The 9830-nt window shown below is 37.3% G+C and overlaps 1 long non-coding RNA gene across 1 annotated transcript; it reads right to left on the bottom strand.

The window, feature by feature from the left end:
* LOC148507518 (uncharacterized) lies at positions 1–2624 on the bottom strand. Its single transcript, XR_015869697.1, has 3 exons — positions 2577–2624; positions 2087–2148; positions 1–419 (listed from the first exon to the last, which is right to left on the bottom strand). It is a non-coding gene; the product is annotated as an uncharacterized LOC148507518 (long non-coding RNA).
* Positions 2625–9830: the final 7206 nt, after the last annotated feature.

Below are 9830 nucleotides of genomic sequence, written 5' to 3'. Positions count from 1 at the left end.
AAAGCATACACCAAATAAATTGAGATAAAAAAATAAATAATAGAATTATATTGCAGATACATCCACTTAAGACACTTATGATACTCTTTCTACAATGAAAGTGAAATCTTGTTCGGGAAGTTCTTCCCAACACTGTTACAGAAGTTCCCACAAATGTGTTGTACTTGTAGGTCTGGAGACTATGCTGACCATTCCATGATTTGAAGCCTACATCTTTTTCTTTTCTTCGAAGTTGGTTCAGACATAATTTTCTTGCTGTAGGATGAACATTTGACCAACTAGGCATAGACCAGAAGGTATTGCATGATCCTGCAAAATGCTGTGATAGCTCTTTTGGTTTGGGGTGCCAGTCACACTGTGTAAGTTGGTGGCACAGGGGTTTATTTACTATGCACTGCCACTTCCCATCGTGTTTAAGCCTGAAATGGAAAATAGCAATGTTTTAAATATCAAAGTATGTGGGGTTTGTCTCACAACAAACAGTAGAAACCCTGCATCTACAATATGAAATGTTTTTTTATCAGGATGTAATCAGAAGGTTATATAAGTAAACAGAGATATACATACAGAATTCCTACAGTATGGTTAGCATTTATCAGAGAGACCCGAGTATTCTATTGGGTGTTTTACATATTTTCTATTATTGAATTCACATGTAAACATTACTGTCTATTATTGCTTCTTTCACTCTATTAAACTGCAGGCAATCTCATTAAAGTAGTTCTCTCATTGGGTGTCCTATGCGACAGTATGACACCCAAAAGCAGAAATGAATGTGAGTAAAGTCCCCGTTTATCTGTTGTTTCTAAGGGCAACCTGCTCTCCGCCAATCTCTCACTCTTCATAGATAGCTTTTAGCAGAGGTGAAGAGCAGTAGAATGAGGAGTAGCAGTCCTATGTTCTGACTTTAACGTATGGAAAAATAGAAAAAGTCAGATGAATGATGCATTAAAAAGGACACAAACTAGTATGCAGTTAATTCATTAATTTTTTTATAGAAATGCTGATTACATTACCTTTTTTTATATTTCGCCATTGATTGAGGAGGATATTATATTTGCTTCTTTATCTCTATTAGAGAATATTACAGCATTGATTTAATGCTATTGTTATTGTGTTATATGTTGTATGTGTTTTTGTATGTTATAATTTAAATGTCTTTGTTGGGTCAGATATGGTCATCAAGTAATAGATGACCTATTGTTTTAATTGCTCTCATTAAAAGTTATATTTTAGGGGCAAATTTATATTTCTAGCTGCCCCTTCATCCATATTTATCAAGAGTGCTCACACAATAGTTTATTTTTCTTCCTTTTGTCTATATTGTAATCAGAAGGTTGTCAGCGATCATGTCGACATAGTCAAAATGTTTAAAGGCAGTCTGTCGACATGCAAATGTCACCATTGTCAGAACATCGACATAAGGGTTAGGCTGCAGGCGGGGGGGTTAGGGTTGACTGTGTGGGGGAGTTTAGGGTTAGCACTAGAGTTAGGATTAGGTATAACAGAAAAATACCTAAATGCTGAAGGCTCAGTAATCTCACCTGGAAGTGACTGTCACATGACTGCCAGGACATTGAAGTCGTGATGGAGTTCGACCTTATGCATGTCGACACAACTGTTGACATGCCACATCCTGACATTGAGTTCTTCTTTCTCTATTTACCACCTGTTATCTAGATATCCATATTATACAGATAGGGAAATTTTTTCTGATATAAAAAGGGTTCAATTTTATATACTGTGTGTGTGTATATACATATATATATATATACATACATACACACATGTTAACTCAGCAAGACATTTGACTACTCAGTGAGTGTCGGTTTTTCTTTATATATACATATTATATATATATATATATATATATATATATATATGAGTTATCTTTGTTCCAGTGCAAACCATCCTAAATCTAAAAGTTAACTCATTTACATAATCTGAAAAAGTTTATAGCATTTGTTTAATTTTGTACTTGTTCTACAGCGATGAGTCATCAATGATGACATACACTATAGGGGCACCGATAACGATAATGTTTTGGCTTTCAATTTTTCTAAATAAGTCTGATAAAAGCGCTCACCTGATTCTCTTCTTTCCTTATCCATGAGCACAATACATTCTGATAATCACTCACTTTATGATCTTTGGGGGAACAAAACATATTTAATATTTCTACAGTATCAAAAGACAAATAGTGACCATACAGTTTGACCTATAAAAGGTTAGTAAATTAGTAGACTATAAAGTCTCTCATCAAGCAGCGTGCCCTTAGTTAGATACACATTTGGAATTGTGCCATACATAGGTTGGATTATAACGGAGAAGGTTTGTCTTGCATCCAGTACAATATGTTGTATGGACTTGTTAAAGTGATATTACATTGATGCAATTGCCAGATTGTAATACATGATAGCCATGCCGTTGAATATTTTAATACCATTTTTACATTGTACAGTACAGTTCTTCTTAAACAATAAGCTTTGTCAAAATGTGAACATTCTAAACCCTTTATTTGTAGCTTCCCAGTAATTTAATGCAGAAAATAGCATGCGTATAATTGAATATTCTACCTGATCCAATACACTTGTCAGAATTGACGACATTCCCATACAAAGACGGTTTGCCAAAATCTGTTATAAAAGTAACATACATTTCAGGATGCTGGAACAAGGTTATATGACAGTGTTTTTAATATTTTGCATGAGTTCATGGATTGTATATTGTGAAAAAAAATAAAACTTAATTGTTACAAATTTTCAGCAAGAAAAACTTCTGAGAATACTGGGACACGCCTACAGTATGGCAGTTTATAAACATAACTAGTAGATTTTGCTTTTAAGGGCTCTATTCATTATGAAATAATTATCTTTAGTGAAAGTTAAGTTTTAAATTTGCCGGGTTTTTCTTTAACAAATAATTATTGTAATTCATCATTCTAAAGTTATAAAATTATCACTTCCAAAAAGTGGAGACAGATTTTCAGAAAGTAATTCTATTTCCCCTCTGCAGTGGATTCTTCACGCTATGCATGCACTGCACCTAAAAACGAAAGGGAAGCCAGAGCCGCTGGCTGAAAGTATTGCCTGGAGCAATGCTCTGTGAAGCCAAAAAAGTGTGCAAGCAGGGGGCACAGCACTACAGGACACAGCGGTGAGGTATCTGAATAATTCCCGCCGCTACACATGCTGCTGCCTGAAGCCTGTGAGGACATTCAGGAATTTTACGCCATCTCAAGATGGCGAACAATTTCACTATCAAATTCCCAAAATGATGCATTTTCGGGATTTGATGAATTACACAATATCTACTTAAGTATGGGGAGTATGGAAATATCGGGCCAGTTTTGTTACAAGGAGATATGAGTGATATCTCTTCATTACAGCCTTGTTGAATAGCAAAAGCACTACAAATTGAGAAACATACATGAATGATTGTAGAAAGGGCTGATTTAGTGATGATGAATAGAGCCCTAAGTGTCATCAGTGCAGGATTACTGTACCTGCTTTATCATATGTACTCTTTTAGCGATCTGGGAACAAAGGTACAATGCATGAATGTATGAGCAACTGCATAAGTCTCAGCCTTTCAGACTTTCACTCATAACCATAAGGTCTGTGTGCTATAGTGAAATAACAGGTGGGTTAAGGGAAGACACTAGCATGGGCAGTACCTCATGTTCTGTAGTAGACTACAGGATCCCCGCATCACATGCTGTCACATTGGGATATGAAGCTATTTGGCAGAGGTTGAGATAAACTTAGTACACAAGTTTCAGATAGTTCATAGACATTGGCAAGTGTAACTTGTCATTTATCACAAGAAAATCTGAAATGTAACTTTATTTGTATTGTTTCAGCAAAGTGGAGGTAATCAATTTGCATATAAAATATTATGTATTTTCTTACCAAAACTGTAGTAGCACTTTGATGAAATAGGAGTACTAAAGAAAAACAAATATAACAATAGCATTCAGCAAAAACAAACTACATTCAACAGCAAATAGCCACATGGAATAAAACAATGATACAATGACTTAAGGGTATATTTACAAAAATGTGAGTTTTTTTTAAATGGAGATGTTGCCCATAGCAACCAATTAGATTCTATGCTATTATCTTAGAAAGTGCTAGATAAATGTTAAGTAGAATCTGATTGGTTGCTATGGACAACATCTCCATTTCTAAAAACCCACATCTTAGTAAATATACCCCTTAGAGACTATCAAAATTGAGTGTTTGTTCTAATTTAAACATAGAATTAAAATGGGAAAAATTATTTAGTACAAGAGATTTTAACTGTAGATGGAATAAATGTCTTCATGATTTGTGCTATTAAGCAGTAGCCAGCTGCATTATCATGAAGTGACTGCACATCTGTTGTGCTTTTAGAATTCCTTCACTCAGGAATTAAACCTAATCAATAGCTTACTCTTCTAGTCTGGAGGTGTTGGAGACTCAATGTAAGGTACTGACCAGATGGTATGGCTGTCCGGTAGTTCTTTACAAATATTACCACTTGGTGTACCCTCTCTGCTGGAGATGTCATAAGGAGACAGGTACGCTGATTCATATTTGGTGGGAATGCTCCCCAATTACTCCATTTAGGCTCCGAGATTTTGGGTTATACGGTTCCTCACAACCGTTTTTTGGTTCTTTCCCACACATTTACTCCAATCACTAAGTACAAAAATATCCATCCTTAAATAAATAACGCTGCTAGGGCGGTTATTCCAGTCCGCTGGCGCTCCTAGATGCCCCCTACAGCATGGGATTGGTGTAAACCAGTGATTCCCAACCTCTGTCCTCAAGACACACTAACAGTCCTGGTTTTAGTGATATCCATGGTTGAGCACAGATGGTTAAATCAAAATAATTGAGGTACTAATTTAAGTCACTTGTGCTCAAGTATGGTTATCCGTAAAACCTGGACTGTTAGTTTGTCTTGAGGACCGTGGTTGGGAACCCTTGATGTAAACGCTTAGACTTTTACATGGCCATGGACTATATTTTATTTTGTCCCCTAAAAACACTGAGTTTGTAGCTCTGTGGTTCAGCTGGATTGAGTTTAAATTATCTGACTCATATAAGGCCCTTATCCCACATTCTTGATTTTAGTATAATGTATTTTATTTTGTATTTCTTATATTTATATTGGAAGATGTCCGAAACCCCCCCTACGGACTTCCCTTTCCCTACTCCTCTCCTTTCCATGTCCTTTCAAACCCTTCTCCTTCCTCTCACTTTTTTGTTTGTCTCTCCTTGCGATACTTTATTTTTAGTTTTGGGTTTTACAGTTATGCAAATTTGTATATGTTCCTGACTGGACTTAAAATGGTTGTTTCCATTTATCTAGTAGATATTGTATTCCAGATGGGGCTATTAAATGTGATTTGTATATGTACAGTTTGCTACTTTTTCCATTTGTACTTCAATAAATGTATAGAACTTAACTATTTGCCATTAAGGTGTCCCTCAAAGTGTCAGGGCCATCTTAAAAGCATTGTAGGCCGTGGGCAAAGCATTGCACTGGAGCCCCTATCCACCTATTCACAGAAATACCTATGTAAAGGGCAATAACATTTTAACCTTTAGATTTATTGGTACTTTATAACAAAATCAATGTTTAAACATAAAAAAATGCTGTAAAGCGAAGATTACAGATTCCACATTCTATCTTCTCCAGCTCGCAGTGCAGTTCCTGCTCTTCACTGCAGCTGACATTAAAGTATGAGGGCCCCCTGAAAGAGGGGGGCTCCTGTGGATAATTTTTTTTTTCAAATACCTCATGGTATCTAACAAGACTGGTGGATGATGATCCCCCTATAGTTTAAAGTGCTTTCCCCCTTTTTTTTTTTTTTTTTAATTAATTTTATTCACACAGTATGTCCTTCATTATTGGATTATGTAGTTAACGATGTTGTATTGTGTATTCACAAGATATACCTGTATCTATTTTGATGTACGCACCACTACATTTTCGTGTTCATCTTTATTTATTATTGTATGTCTTTATTGATATGTTTCTGAGTCAATTAAAATAGTTGTATGGCCTGGGGTAGGGACCCCATATGTGCTACATAAGCAGCGGCACGTACATGAATGGAGGAAGTTGTTCAAAAGTGGTTATCCCATTAATTGTAATTGGATATACCACTGGTGATGAATGTCAGACGTCAACAAGGCAAGTTTTCCTTTAAAGTGTACTTTCAATATGTTATATACACTTATTTTTATTATATTTACATTATTAATTAAACTTACATGTATGATGAATCACAATCTGCTTCGTTCACTGGAAATGAAGTGGCTTTATGTTATTTGTGCAGTGGCTAAGCGGCTGTGCTTTATACATGTAAAAGATACTACCTAGAATGCCAATAAAATTCTATAACATTTTTTTTTTTTAAATTTAACTTTGCAGTCACACAATTAATCTATGTAAAATTGCACTAATATATATACTCCTACATAGATACACACACCAAATTACATACAGTGATATTCAAAAGTATTCAACCCCCTAACAAAGTCAACAGAATTATCTGTATTACAACTACAAGTGACACTTACACAGATTGATCCAGTATTTTTATTGTGAACCAGTAGGTTCTTAAAATAAATTTTAAATCTCATAATTCATTGTCATTTTAATAATAAATTAACAAAAACTGAGAAACTTTGGCATTATATTAAAATTGCAGTTTACAAGCTTCATCAAGCCAATCCAAACAAGCTGAAGCAAAACTGCAAGGAAAAATAAGCAAAATTAGTCCAAAACAGAGTGCAAACCTGGTAGAAAGTTGCCCAAAAGATTTAAAGCTGTCATTGCAGTAAAAGGTGGTGGTTCTACCATGTACTAGTCTGCAGGGATTGAATCTAAGGGACCTATTCAATAAACCCCGCGGCTAATTGTTGCGCTGGCGGGATTCAATTAGCGGGGATTCCACGCACGGGTGTCCCTGAGACCCCGCGCGCGAGTCCCCGCTGTATGACTTTACCTCGCACCTCATGTAGGTGCGAGGTAAAATTGGCGTGAGGCCGCACGTGAGCGGGTAAAACACTGATTCCGCAGTTCTCGCGGAATCAGTGTGTTCTCGCGCGAGAGTCACGGTGTAATGACGCGGGGATATAGCTATTTTAATTGACTTTTGCGGGACTTTAGCCTGCCAATTAGAATATGCCCCTAAGTGTAAGCAGCATTTTTCAGTTTTTATTGAAAAAAAAAAAAAATACAGACAAATCTGATTACTTTTTAGAGGGTTGAATAACTTTAGCAAGTCACTGTACGTGTGTGTGTAGCACCTACTGAATATTAAAAAATTATTAACTAATCATAGTCTACCTGGGCACTTTGCATTTTTCTGAATTATTATAGAAATATTTAATCTGCTTGAAATTTTTACTTGGAAGGAATTGTAGTTAAAATAACGGGTGGGAGCACTGCTATAACATCGACATCTGGAGATGACATTAAGCAGGGTTCCCCGACTCCTTCTCCGCTCTGACAGGCAGAGCAGAGTCGGGAGCCGGCCGCCTGTGATCAGCTCTGTGGTCTAACCACAAGCCGATCACTGCAAAAAAAAAGTTACAAAAAAACTAAACACTTACTTGCAGCCAGGGGTCCACTGATCGGTGAACCCTCTCTTACGGTCAGCTGGTCGCCGGGGCTCCTCCACTGGTCAGTTGTGCTGTAAACCGGCATCTCAGTTTACAGCACAGCTGACCGGGGTCACAGATCAGGAGCCCCGGCAACCAGCTGACCGGAAGGGAGAGCTCACTGATAACTCACTGAGGTAAGGGTCAACTAGGGGAGAGGGCAATTTCTTGGGGGGGGTGGCGATCGAGGGGGGGCGGCCGCGGTGGGGGTAGCGCTAGCAACGTTGGCGCATGTGCGGAGGCACTAACACTATTTTTAACAAAAAATACAGTGAGAATTGTGCGATGATGATTCGCAGGGACAGAGCATTCTCTCAAGCTCTGTCCCTGCTTGAGAATGTTAATACATTCTCGTGATAATTCCTAAATTCGCAATGCACATTTAGGTGAAATTATCACACTACAATAAGCATTTGATATGCGGATTATAGTAAATAGGGGCCTTAAAGTGAAGAGTATTGAGTTGGTGTTGCCTAATAGAAGAGGGGGAGATAGAGAGTAAATGTTATTTAAAAGAGAGACCTTTTGGATAAGGGGGATATCCAATTAGATGCAAAAATTAAAAATGTTTACAGTTGAAAACTTTCCACATCTATCGCCCGAATAGGTCACGTATCGCAGCTATGCGTGCTCCCGTTTATCGGGCTATCCTATTGCAAAACCGGTGATAACTAATTTGCACAATAATTCTTGCATTGATGACAGAGAATAAGTACAGTTGAAAATAGAGAAATCAGCCAGTACAAAATCAGCCTAAAATGGAAACTAATATTGGGTAATAGTATAGAAGTCTGTTAGTGGCCATAATCAAAGGGTTTGGGGTTCTTAAATTGTTTTTCTCTAACAGTGAAATAATGACAGAAAGCAAGGTTTTTTTTGGACAAAATAAATACTGCAGTTAAATTAGGAGTACATTAAAATGGGTGTAAATATATTTTAGTCATTTTAGGGCACTTTTAAATTTTTTTAAACAAATACACCTGTCATTGCCTCCTCCAATGTTTAACACACCTGTCCCATCCATACAGCCCCCCAATAAACCAGTCCCACTACTTTAAATCCATTTTTCTTTACTTTTTAATTTCTCACCCCATAAATTAAATATCATTATTGTCTAAATTAAGCTAATTAAAAAAATATTTTTACCTAAATAGTCATTAAGGAGGCTGTTCTAGTAATTCTGCGCCAAGTCCCGACATTTAATAAGGGTTTTGCAGAACTTATCACCTGCTCCAGGTTCCTCCCCCCCAAAAAAATTATGATAACTGCAATACAAGAATTCGCACCTGCAAAAACACCAGCTAATAGGATAGCCCGATAACCATTTTTGGCAAACAGTTTTCACCGGTGAAAACTTTTTTTGGGAAAAGGGGTTATCGCGATTAATAGGATATCCCCTTTACATTTTGGCTCCTAGTAGCCTAAATGAAGGCTATGAGATTACTCTGTTTGTTAATAATTGAGGAGATTACTTGAAGTGACTTAAAGCTGACATCTCTACCATATAGTAGTTGTGGCAGGATTGATCAATCTTATGTGATAGCAGCCATGCTAATTATATGAGTAGTTAAAGTCCCTTAATATACTACCTCAATGTATGTATTATAATATATTCACATGTCACAACTTTGTGAACATCGAGTAAGGTATTGTTATATACTGAATACATACATAGCCCCCTGGAAGAGTATCCGGATCTGCCGCATCCCGCCCACTTCCTAGTGAAGTGAGCAGGATGGAGAGATAATTGTCGGGAATTGCGGCTCCGTATGGCAGTTTGCCGTGATGGGGGCGGGGCCTAATTACATAGGAACCCCGCCCCCAAAGTGGCCAGCTGTGTCTGCTCTCCGGGCATCTCCCGGGGAGCAGATAAGAAAAGTCTGTAAGTATGATTTAATATAGCTGGTTTCGATGTTATATTCATACGCTGTAATATTGTGAGCATTTAGGGTGGGATGTATACAGCATTGCACCGTGATGCGGTACATCTTGCCTGTCTAGTGTGTTTATCATTCTTGTCAGCTTACTGTTTATTGACAAGCCACTTATGATACTAAGGGGAGCGATACTTTGTTTACATTTGTAAGCCCCGCCTTTGTTGCGAGCCGATTGGCTCCTTCTAATGTAAATACAGAACATCACTAGAGCCGGGATGTAGTTTAATTTCCG

The sequence above is a fragment of the Taudactylus pleione genome, unplaced genomic scaffold (genome assembly GCF_031769625.1).
Source record: "Taudactylus pleione unplaced genomic scaffold, aTauple2 ptg000391l, whole genome shotgun sequence".
NCBI classification, from domain to species: Eukaryota; Metazoa; Chordata; class Amphibia; order Anura; family Myobatrachidae; genus Taudactylus; species Taudactylus pleione.
The sequence above is the reverse complement of the archived record's forward strand: the minus strand, read 5'-3'. Positions and strand labels throughout refer to the sequence as shown.